Below are 13386 nucleotides of genomic sequence, written 5' to 3'. Positions count from 1 at the left end.
GATTATGAGCATGTGTGGAAGCCCAAAGCATTTTACTATCCACCTGTTTCTTGCAAATGAACCTCTGCATTAAACTGGCTTAACCTTTAGTGCACAAGTCCACTTCTCAGGACACAGTCTGAATCATCTGACTGTGTGCAGCATAGGTCAGCAGGACTTCAGGAGAACAGGGAGGAGAAGACTCCCATTTCCACTAGCACATAGTGAGAAACGTGATTCGTAGGCAAGTCTGACTTGGGAAAGTTAGCTTGGGAGGATGTGTAAGGGCTGAAGAGTCAAAGATGTGCTCTTAAAGATTTACTAACAATTCAAGTTAGTCAGTGATGGCTGAAGCCTGCTTGCGCTCACATGGCCCACAAATCTCTTCCCATGAGGGAACCATTCTGCCCAGTGTCTGGCTTTCCACTGGTGTAAGACTGTTGCATTTTTCAAATTGTATGTATTTTTACTGTTTTTTTAATGGATGATTATGGATCCTCAGCCTGCCCTTACCATTACACACTGATAAACTTCTGTGGCTTTCCCAAACTGCTCCTGTGCAAGCCCAGCTGCATGAAGAACTCTCTATTTTTGATCAAAGATTGGACTGTTCAGGGAATTATTTGGCCCTTAAAGCTTTCTTGCTGTGGGCTAATACTCAAATTTGCACTGTATATTACAAAAATTGCCAGTAGATTGCCATGGATTTGCATATTTGATCATTCAGAAGTTGCCACTTCCTGTAACTGCTTTCTTTGAACATAGATTATTCCATCATGTCTGTTGTGCTCCAGCATTTGGTATTATTTCAAAGTGGCAATCACATTTGTAAGTGTATTTCAATACAAGTCTAATGTGATTGCTGGCTTGCAGACTTAGAGAACAGTTCTTAGCCTCATGGTGGCAGATAAACATTTTATAAGACTGGAATGTTAGCAAGTTCTCATGTGAACTGAAGAAAATACTTGTCTTTATTTTGCCTCTAATCATTTTAAATAATGGACCAAACTCAAAGGAGAATCTGAGTTGGCATTATTTACTCCTTATTTTTGTCATCATGAATTCCTTCTATCTTATTTTAAAGCAAAATTTTAGTGAGTTGCTAGGCCAATAGTGATTTCATGAACTTTCCCCTGCCCCATATGTGTATTAAATCTGTTTTAAATATGATATTGCTGCTTATATTTGTTTGAAGATCTTTTTCTTCCTGTGTTTATACTCTTATCAGATCCAATTTACATGGAAAAAATCCTTACTTCACTCTCTTCACAGAACTAAAGAAGTGTAATTGATTTCTCCTTCTGCTCTGTTCAAGAGTCTAGATTCTCTAGACTCAGTCCTGCATTGCCCTGTGTCGTCATTTACAGATATAAGTAATCAAAGTGTGTGCAAAAGTGATGAAGTAGCATTTTCAATACATTTGGTACTGATGGAAATGATGACAGAAGGCACGGGGTCATGGAGAATTAGGGCCTACTATCGTTTGACATTCTGCAAAGACTATGGGAAAGTAAAATGAAAACTGTGCCGCTTGCAGAAAAGCTGTATTGATTTAATTGCTGAATAATGTCAATAGGGTTAAATACCTGGTACTTGTATTTCAGTTGACTTTAGTTGAACATGTAAGTAGCCATAGTTAGCTCAAAAAGTTTCCTAAAAGTCAAAACAGTCCTAAAACAAGGCAATGATGCATGTATCAGAAACATGGTAAGAATACTGGTTCATGTGTATAAACTAACCGATGCTGAGCTAGGAAATGCATCTTACACTGCGCTGGACCTTCCACAGAAAAGGGAGGTTTTGGTAAATGGTCTTTGCTTTTGGCTGCTGGCAGATCACCACCACCATGTTATATGGTCTGTGTATACTGAGATCAACAGTATACCAGGGTTTTACTACGTGCCACGATGCCACCGGGCACTTCCAGTGTCTGAATGAGCTTGAAACCAGAGGGACTGGAGTCTCAGGCCAGTGGGAAGGGCAGACCTCAGGGATGAATGCAGAAATGTTCTCACAGCATAGATCTGTCATTTCCGAGACTGTCAAATGACTTAGTAGAGACTTTCAAAGCAAGGCAATGGTTTTTATTCAAGCTGACCAGAAGACAAGCCCATTTTGAAACAATTCTTGAGGTTTTAATGTGTTGTTTTGTTTTGAACAGCACTGAAAATAAAACCTTTCAAACATATCCACAAAGGAGCTGTTTGGGGATTAAAGGAACCCTCAGGTTTTCAGTTAGGGTTGGACTGCCAGTGTCCCTCTCTCTCTCTTTCTCTCTCTCTCTCTCTGTGCCCAGGAATGTCCTCAAAAAATGTCCACAGAAAAGTGTCATGAAAACAGATATATTTCCATTAAACATTTTTTTCTTTAACAAAATAGAATTTATGGAAAAATATTTTGATCAATTCTGAATTTAACTAATTTTAATAAAAGATTTTTGATTACCTTCACTACCCTGTTTTGCAGATCTCAGACATGATTCTAATTTTAATATGGTTAGAAGTACAAAGGAATAGTTTTGAATACAATATTTTAGTTATTCCCTTTGAAGTATCATTAATTTGTGTTCATAGAGGTTTATGTAAAATTTCTTACTACATATGGGATTGAGGTGTCTCAGGAGAATTGACAGGGTGTTGATCTGTTTATGCCATCATCCTTTTCCTGATATTTTGACATATACACTGAATATAGCATTGAAAAAATATTAGTAGAGTTGCAAAATCCAGCATTCAGAAGTTAAGGAATGACAGAATAAAGATTGCTGGTGCAACATTTACTCTGCTACTTTGTGTGTCCTTATTATGATATTTACTATATGAACTCTTTTTTTTCTTTTCTGTACCTAGGACCCCTATTTCAGTCAGAGTACACAATGAATAGTCAGACTTGATGAGCACTTAGTATTTTGGTTTATATTCATTGTTCAGAGGGTGGCCTTTTTTCATCTGAGAGATCAGTCAGCGTTTGAGGTCTTGTGGGTGTTCCTTTTAAAAAGGGAGACTAGTGTTGAGATCAAGCATTTTGTTAATACGATCCCTTTTATTTACAAAGAATGGACAGTCATGAAGTTATATTTTGCCGAACTCAGTAGGAGTCAAACAAGAAGCAGTTTCTTTGCTTACATTTCTAAGCGACACTAGCATAAATTCTTCAGCTGTTAGCTTCTGTCCTGCTTCTGCTGGCATCTCCATTAAACAATACATAGTCCCTGCATTTGTATTTATGTCCAACTAAAGTTCATATAGACAGAGAGCTCGCTTCTGACCAACTTTGCATATAACCCATATTTGCAACTGACTTGCTCTAAAAAGAATTGTAATTCTCCTGTCTTGTATTCAGGAGGAAGTTTAAAACAAATTTCATTTTCATGGTACTGGTACATTTCAGTAAATCACTATTTTAACCACAAAAAGGCATTTCAAACCCTGTTTGGAGGCCCAAGTTGTTCATTTCCTCAGGTTTTTCTCTGGTGTTTATAAAAACAGAATTTGAATACTTCACACGCTTAAATATATATTCATAAGCCTCTCTAATTTTACAGATGAGGCACTGGAGCACAGAAAAAATAGGACCAAAAGTTTTCATCATTCTTAGGAGCCAATTTGAAATACCAGCAACCTAATTTTTGAGGGTATTTAGCACTATATCACTGTTTTTATGCTTAAAATACAGCTCTCACTGACTTCAGCACAGTTATAGATACTAGACACTTCTGCAAATTTGACCCCTCCATATCAAACCAGCATCCCCTAAAAATAAGGAACACACCACATCTGAGAAGCCTGGTTTTACAAAGTCGCAACACCCAGTAGAGGCAGAGATACAATCCAGTTAACTGGACAGCATTTGCAACCTTAAACATATAACTCTTCATTTTCTTCCTGTGCACCATGGTCTCAGTCCCTTCCAGCTTCAGCTGCAAATAAGACTAGGACACTAGACTCAGCTGTGACCCTTATTTACAACACCAATTCAAGTGTCATTTAAGTAAGCCTGTCACAGGGCAATACACACCAAGGGGCCAGGAGAAGGATGCAGGGATGCTTAGTTTCGTGGGTTTAATAACACTCTTATAGTGAAGAGGCTTCTTATCTAACCTCCCCTATGGAAAATCAAAAATAGACAGAAACAACAGGTATTCAGTCCTGTAATATGTCATCAGCTATATGGTGCATGAACAAGGCTATGTTTGCTTTCTGCCTATTGAGTTAATGTGATCAGTAATGGGTTATTATCCCCTGTGTCAACAGGTAAATCTGGAGCAGGACACACATATTGCCAATGACTTTCAAAGATATTTGGTGCCAGCAGAGATTTAGAAACCTCGGGGCCCTGTTGTGGGCCTCAAGGAGGGTGCTCACGGAGAGTCACACAACCTATCCCTACCAAACTTGACTTCTCATGCTGTCTACGCACCAAGCTGCTGCTTTTCCAGTCTGATTCATCCCAGGGAGCTGCTTCTTCCAGTTTAATTTTCTTTACTTAACGAGACTCACAAAACTTACCAAGAACATGTATAAGTCCAATTTGCTTTGACTTATCTAAAATAAGCTAATATATTACAAATAAGCTAATATTTTATTATACATTTTTGTATTAATGACTGATTTTTAGCCATTTTCTGGATATAGAGGAGAAACTGCCTACCTCTGAGTGAAGATGACAAAGAAAAACTTCAGGAAGGTCTGAAATAAGTGTGCTGAAAGTGCTCATCTGCCTCAAAGGTATCCCCGTGACTTCTTATCTGTGTGGACACTAGCATCAGAAACACCCTCTCACTTTCAAGGTCATCAGACTTATCCAAGTTCTGTGCTTACATTTCTAGTCACAGTATTTTATTTAATTGGATGCTTGAGGAATTCAACTAAGTTGAACTTCTGTATCCCTGAAATGAATATAAGTCTTGCCTGTCATGTTAGCTAAATCTGGACAACACTTATGTGTTTAAGTGCTCTTTTTTTCCAGGGTCAGGGTGCATGACATTAGTTCATTTGCTTGTTTCCTCCTACTTGCATTTATCTTATTTATGTTATGTAATTCACTCAAGTGAATTATTGCACAAGTCTTTAGGAACTGCTAATCTCGTCAGTAACATGACTAGCATCCATCATATTTGCTACAAGCCTAATAAACAACCTGTAAAGACAGCACTGTGAAGACAAAAATAAGGTAAACTAAGTAATAATCTGTTGTATTCAACAGACCTTTTTTCACCCATCAGTCTGATTACCAAGTATCACAAGGTACCCAGCAGGTTGTAAAGGCACTCTTAAGATCTCAAAGGCTGCAAACATTTTTTTTTCTTTTTCGCTGTTAACACTGGGGGAAAAATGATGGCCTACTCAGAAATATATAACAAGTAGTCTAGGTTACAGCAAGCCAAGCTGGTCTAACAGTTCACTGATCAGCCCATTCTCTTCTCTTTAATATCAGTGTGCCTTCATGTCATCACTGGCCACAATCTCTCAAGCTATTAGTGACTTTAGGCTCTGTCACATTTATTTTAGCTACTATTACCCCACTAGTAGGACTCTGACAGTGCAGTAAGGCATAATAAATGCTTTGTGTTTTTTATTGCTTTGGAAAATGCTTAGGAAATTAGGAAAATACAAGAATACAATTTCCACTCTATGTAAGGTTTTCAAGGAGAATCAAAAATGATAATGGGATTTTTCAGAACCACAGCTTGCCGACCTAATAGATCACACTGATTTTTCATGTCATACCATCTGCTAACTTCAACTCTAACATCTAGTTTGAAAGTAGTTGCATGCTATTTTATACTGCAGCACTTGAGTTCTTACAAATCTGATGTCTTCATTCTCATTGTTTACTTTTGTTGGACATTTTTCTTGTTAACATATATAAACATTTATGTTAACATATTTGTTCATAAAATATAAAAGCAATTACACAACTATACAGATAATTAAAGTGGATAAATGAGCATGGCATATAAGCTTAAATATTCTTAACAGTTGCAAAACTGCTTATAAAGCCTTTTTAAACTGCTTATTCAGTAATGATCACAGCATTTCCTTGTGTGTGTTAATGTCCAGTCACAACCTAAAGGAGGATGGTTAAAAAGAAAAATGACCTTTGTTACATGAGGCTGATCCTTAAAGAGAATATGTGCTTTTCCAGTGTTTATTAGCCGTGGTGCTTTGGGGATTTAAAATTAGCATGCTTTTTCCTAGCCTTTCATGTTACTTTAACTAATATAAAAAGTATCACTCAAATGTTGAAGTTGTATAGACTGGATTTTTAGGCATGGATAACATTAGAAGACATTCGTATTTTAATCCATCATTCCTTAACTTGATGGGACTTGCCAAGGTGTACTTGGGGCTTCAGACAATTTTGATTACCTCTGTGACAGAGAGAAAAGTGGAGGAAAAGAGTCAGAAGGAGCTATTAAAGGGAGGGTGATAACAGGTTTTAGGAAATTACAAAAAATATCTAAACGAAACAGGGAGAGAGCAGATAGGTTCAATTAAAAGCATAATTATTTGTAAAAATGAGGGAAGAACATTTGACCTGGAGGTGTTCACTGACAATACACAGAATATTTTCTGAGCATGGTGCGCGCATGTCTCCCAGCCCTTCAAAATCCAACTATTTCCACCTTTTTTATGCTTCCATCCATACCTGGAGTTTGAACAGACAGTTCTGATTAGTGAGAGACCGGAGATAGTAATCAGTTTGGTAATCTAAGGATCTCAGGTTCTGATTCAGTAGCATTTTTCCAGCAAAGAATCTGAGCACTCAGGAGTCTTACCAAAAAAAATGAAAAATTGGAGTTGCTAAGCAATTCTTGGATGTGAAGGCTTCAGCGTATTTATGTAATGTAAGTAAAGAAAGGGTTCTGCTGACTTCTGCATGACTAATGACATGGTTTGATTACCTAAGCTCTTTGCTTGTCTTTGTTCCTTATTCACAAAGAAAACAGCGGGCTAAATTCAGTTTTGTGTAAATAGACACAAGTGTCTTCAACTTCCTGGGAGATATATCTGCTTACATAATGGTTGAATTAAGTCTAAAAATATATAGTTTAAAATTAAACACGAGTTTCATAAACAACAAGATAAAGGGATTAGAAAGAAAGATGTCATATTAAATACTAGAATATAAGGAATGATAAATGGGAGACATACAGAGAAATGCTGTTATCTGGACATTAAATAAAAATATTCAAATGTATTTGAAACTGAAGCATTAAGGAATTAAAATCCATGGTGAAAACAATGAATTTTTTGGAAAGTCATAGAATCCAGACCTTAGGGCTAAATCCAATCTCAGACCTCACTGTACTGAGTCATCCTGTTCTTTGTAAAAAGGACAACCCAACACTTCATACTTTGATAAGAGTCAGAAATCAGAACCTTCATTTCATCTCTAGTTAGAGCTCTCAGGCTGCGGACGAAGTAAATTGAGAAGGGCTCTCAAATGCATTCAGTGCAGGGTGATTTTAAAAATAGTAAAGGCAGAACAGAAGTCTTTCACTAAAATTTCCTGTAACAAACCTCTCCATCTATCACAGAGGGATGCTATCACTTCATTCCAGTCAGGAAAGGTTTTACATTGAAACATCAAGTAAACGGCTTATCCTTCTAGGGTAAGATTGCTCCAGGGCACAGAATGGAGTTTGCAGCAACCTGTTGCACCTTTGGCTCTTTCGATTTGTACATGTACACAAAGACTGAATCCAATTTGGTGCCCTGTTTGTTTAAAAATGTATGTTTTATGGGCATTTCAAAATGATCTGCTCAATGTTACGGGAAAATTAGACACCAAATTAAAAAATGCAAAAAGTATAATGTGAATCTGTAGTTACAGGCTGTAAGCAAACACAGAAGAAGAAGGTAAGCATATTATACAGTGCTGAAAATGCTGCTATTTTGCCTAAATCACCATATATTCAATTTAGTCTTGTCTTACAGACACTTTGCAGTTTATCCCATGGTAAATATTATAGCTCCACTGATACTATTGTAAGTTAGAAAGAAAAAAAAATGATAAGAAAGAAAGAAAAAAAGCAGGCAGGAGATTTAAAATGCACCAACAGTAGTTTATTCAGGAGTATTTTACCCATTTAAATTGTTACAATTTCCTGGGAAGACTGTTTGCACTGGAGTATAGAATCAGGCCCTGACACAGAAGACTGAGGTGATCCTTCAGTTTCATTGGGAAATGGACTGCTAGTTCCCCTGTTACATGATGATGATTGCTGAGGCTAATTTGGGGAGAGCAGGCTCCTGCAAGCTAAGCTGTGAAGAGTTCTCTGTAATAAATTTAGCGAGTGAAGAGTCACACAGTAGTGCTCCTGTGTCAATAGATGATCATCTCCGTCTGTGACAGCTCATGGGGCTGCCACGAAGTCTGACATTAGGTATTGCATAGCTTTTTGATGAGGAGGACTCTCTAGATAGTTTTCTGGACAAGTTTCCTGAGAAAATGCACAAGTCAGGCTCCATTACTCTTCTCCAGCAGTCTTTTCTGTCAGCCTGCTTTGCAGTGGCGTTTTTGTGTGCTCTGAAGGATTCAATATTGTCCTTAAGCCACTAGCACAGCACTATTGCCTTCTGGTACTGACTGTTACTGTGCTAGTTCTCTCTATTCATAGGAGAAAGCTACAGTAGGGCTGTTGTGCTGCCTTTCTGGGATGCACATCACCCCGAGCCAATCTTGTCCTTTCGCTGATGGTAACTGGGCTGTTCTGAGGTCTAGGACACTGCAGTTTTGTTTCCCTTTCTCTGACTATATGCTTTGTAATGCCATCTCCTACCAGCATGCCCTTTCCATTCTGGTACACAAGAATTTGGCCCCAGAATCTCTTTCTTCAGTTGAAGGCAAATTATTACAAAATCCGTCCTGCTACATCACAAACTTTTCACCCAGAAAAGCACAGATACTCAGAGAAGTGCTCTTTGATTCCACCGCAGGGCCAGCCTGTGAAATATGGTTCACTGTCAGCAGCCCTACAGCAGACATTATTTCTAATGTTACATACATAGTTTTATTATGGGCAACCAAATATCCCCCTTTTGATAGCCTGCAAACTGCAGGCTATCACTCACAAGTCCAGCAAGGATATTGCAAACACTCATGTGGCTAAAGGCTCCTAATTAGGACTGAGCAAAGGTTCAGGAAGGCTAGGAGTCATCTGCTCTTCCCTACCTGGTCCTCATGATGACCTTTACAGGTCTGCAGATGGTCTGTAATTCATTGCTTTGGTGTATTGCCATTATTCATTTTGCTAAGCATTCGATTTTATAACCAAAACAATTTGTGCAGTTAACAAAATCACTATAACAATTAAAATGTCCACTGTAAAAGGCAAAGCCCCAATTGAAATGCCTGTAGCTGTGGGAGGCCACCATAGGAGCAATTCCCACCATGAGTGCAATATGAGTAATCTCCTTCTTATTCCAAGGCACTGTAGTTTCTGTAATCTCTGGAAAGCTACCCAGCCAACCAATCGGGTAAAGGTAGGTTTGAGCATGTACTTCAGTAATTTAGCATGTATCTAAAGACACAAGTTTAAAGTTATCAAACAATTTATTTTACATGATGGAGTTTGACAGTCATTGCTATGAGTGTCAGGTACTCGTAATCATGTCCTTTCATGGCAATTACATTACAAATACACGTATTGTTGGTCACCTTATACACTAAAAAGTTTTCCGGTGAAGTGTGCATGTGTGAAAATTACATAAACACAGCTGGATCCCACATAAACAACTGAGCCCTGTTTCTAATCAAGTCACATGTGATTAAGTCAAAATATAAGCAATTATCTAATGGCTGTAGATGCAGATCTTTACAGATATTCTACACAGGCTGATCTGCAGTTCTGGCTAACAATATCTGGCTAGTAAAACTGTCCGGAAAGTTTTCTCTGCTCTGATTCACCTTCATTGATAGATAGCCCTAATTTAGGCAAGGTTAAAACAGAAAATATTCTGGGCTACCATATCCTGAGCGAGCCAGTGGATTTGGGATTATTGATTCCAGTGTCAACATCTTTTTCTTTTAAGACTGTTGTACATTTCTAGCATTACCTGGTCAGATTTTTTATAACAAAAACCCCTTTTCATAAAATTGGCATGTTTGCATATTGTACACATCTAGAGTGTTTTAACTATCAGTATATATCCACAACTGAAAAACCTCTGTTTTCAATCATATATTTTCCTCCCATTGATTTATACATAACCTTTAAAAAATATCCCTGACAGAACCTGGCACAAGTGAGTTTTTTCTAATTTCAATACTGCAAAACTACACTTGATGCTATGCAATCTTTTAAAGTACATTTTATCATAGTAATCGTTTCTATACTTAACTGATTCACCTTGTCTTCTTATAGTGCTCAATATTTTACAGACATAGTCACATCTACCTATATGTACTCTGTTATATGCACAGACATTGCATTCATGTATTAGTGATCTGTTAGTCACAATTCCTGTTAATAAAGGAGGTGCATCTATCCTCATGGAGAGAAACAGTTTAACGTGTTTGGAGATAGAGACATGGTTAAGTTGGATCCATTTCTCCGTATTATCTCAGTTTGTTCATATTTTTCTCTTGTTTTTAACTTCAGCTTTGGCAATAAATCTGATAACAATAATATATCTTTCCTTTTCATTTGCACATATATGAAAGTGAAAACAGAACAAAAACAGTTAAAACAAAACTAAGCAACCTCTCCCTCATAGGAGTTTGTGGTGATCTGTTTATCAGTCTTCAGTTTGTGTATTTTATTCATTGGTTCCATCTCTTCTTTATAGCAAAAGATAAACTTTATAGGTTAACTTAAATCAACAGCCTTTACATGATCAAAAAAATTGGCTTTAACACATCAGTTAAAAATATACATTATACATTTGGCTTCTGGCTTTCAAAGCCAACTAGAATATTTTATAATTCATTCTCCCCCTCTGAAATACACATGCTTAGCCCATAGTTCTCTCAACCCTTAACTACTTCAGTACTGACAACACTTAGTTTCTCATTTTAAACTTCCTCTGTTTTTTTTCTTCCTACCACTGACTGTGTAGCCGATGTATATACTTCTCCATCCATTTTTCTCATCAGAATAGGTATCTTGTATCCAGGCTTCTTTATTATACTGATGGATATATCAATATCCATCAGCCTCCAGCATCTTTGTTACCTGTTCACCCCTTACTTCCACCAGGAAGGTCAGCGATGGGCCTCCCTAGGTGGTGTTGGAGAGGGTGGAGGCCCTGGACTTCATTCCCCCTCTTTGCACATCCTTTGGGGTTTCCCGTAGCAGAAGTAGTGAAGCGCTGCTGGAGCGTTATCTCCCCCCCCAGGAGTCCAAAGCATCAGCTGCACATTGCTTCCCATAGGGTCCCACAGGGGTTTTACTGCAGTATCTCCTAGGGCTGCGTGAAGGGTTGTGCATTCTGGCATTCCCTTTTACCTTGCCACTTCCCTTTAGTGCTATTTTTCCTAAAGAATGGTACTGGGGAGTCACATTATCAAAGACACTATATATAGATTTTAAATCATTCCTTTCTCTGGAGGTTTTCTTTTACTCAGTCATCTTTTTCCAGACCGATACTGCTTTTCTCATTTTTGCTGCTAGTCTCTCCCATGGTTCCTCTCTTGTGCCTTTTACTCTGGGTAGAAGGAGGAGCAGATTTGCTTCATCCTCTCAAAAGGTTTTTGGTGTTTGGTGGGAGACATCAGCCTGGTCAGCACAGGAACAGAACTCATCTCCTTTCATTTCACTACTCCTAGCAATCAGACCATTGAGATTACTTCACTGGTTGTAACATAGCTGTTACCTTGAAAGTCAAGAGTTTGTAGTTTATTTCTTCATTATCATCATGGAGGAAAAACGGGGGAAATGGCCTTCTGAAACTCACTATCTCCACAAGTTATAAAAAACATTTTTAACAGATAATTTGAATGCCCAAGGCTTTTTTTGTTTGTTTGTTTGTTTGTTTTTTTAATGAGATGTGCTTTAATTTGAACATCTGCAAAGAAACTGTGTTGTGACTTTCAGAGTTAACTCTATCCCAATTCAGTTAGGGCATTTTATTATTCATTGTTTCCCTCTCAAACCTCCAAACACACATGCAGTGTTTGCTACAGTGCCAGGACTTTATTGGCTTGGTAAGGAACAAGTCCTCAGCCTAGTGCAGAGCTAGAGACCGTGTCTATTCTCTTGACAGCGTCTGGCAACCTTCTACTGATAAATCTTCCTTTTCTATCTTGTTGTCATAAAGCACACAATTCACAGCTATGAAGAACATACGATATCATTTATGTTGGCGCATTTTGAGTCTGAGAAGTTCTGACAGCAGGCATGGACTGCACCGATCCTTGCGTTGCTTTGGAAATAAAGGAGGGTTGATAAATTGACAAGGTTTCTAGTCTTACTGCAAAGCTGAGCAGCATTTCAACAAAGAAAGGATATGAGATTTGTAATCATGTTTAAAAACCAAAGACAAAGTGAGGGCTTATTTTTGTTTAGAGAACAGTTCCAGGGCACGTGACATGGTCTGGATTATAGCAGTTCCACGTGTTGATGTTGGAGTTACAGGAAGATCTACCCATGCAACATTATCCAGTAACGACCATAGGTTATTTACTCTTTTTAATGAGATACAGATAAAAGGCAACCTCGGATGAACCAACTTGATGAAAAAAACATAAATGATCTTAACCTTTCTAACATGATAATTTTTCTGCTGTCATTTGAAAATATGCCATGAATCACTAACTATGAATTGTGCTTTTGTGATTACACATCTTTTTGGTTTCCAAAGCAGTTCATTCTGAAGTCACTGAGGTAAATCCAGCGCCCAAAGACTGTCAAGGCTGTTTCTGATGCATCTTACCAGCAGTGCCTGGGTGGGCTTATCTTGTTTTTGTTTGTACGGGAGCTTTGCCATGCACGTTCTGGGTGTGCTCAGAAAACAGTGAACTAATGTTCCTTGTTTTTATTTAAAGGTCTTGTATCTCTTCCAGACCCTGACTGCTAGGTCATCTCCCTATAATGTATGTACATGGCTTTTTCTAATATACGATAGTGTTGTGGATATAGTCAGGATGATGTTGTTGACGGGCTGCTATTTGCCAGCAAGTAATTTTGCTTCTGTAATGCCCGACACTGGTGATTCATTAGTAAAACTGTGGCAAAGAGACCCCCCCAATTGATAATTTATAGGAATTTATAAACTCAGATAGTAAAAGCTAGGCTGCTGCTACACTTGGCAGAAAAAGCAAAATAAAGCCACCTTCTGTCCGACTTGCCCTGGGGAGTGCAGCTGGTGGGACTCTGGAGTTGACGCATAGCCCAGGGGAACAAACTCTGTCAGGGCCAGAAGTCTCTGGATATCCACTTCCCTCCAGGACTTCTGTCTA

Source organism: Apteryx mantelli, chromosome 1 (assembly GCF_036417845.1).
Source record: "Apteryx mantelli isolate bAptMan1 chromosome 1, bAptMan1.hap1, whole genome shotgun sequence".
NCBI classification, from domain to species: Eukaryota; Metazoa; Chordata; class Aves; order Apterygiformes; family Apterygidae; genus Apteryx; species Apteryx mantelli.
Note: the sequence above shows the minus strand (reverse complement) of the source record.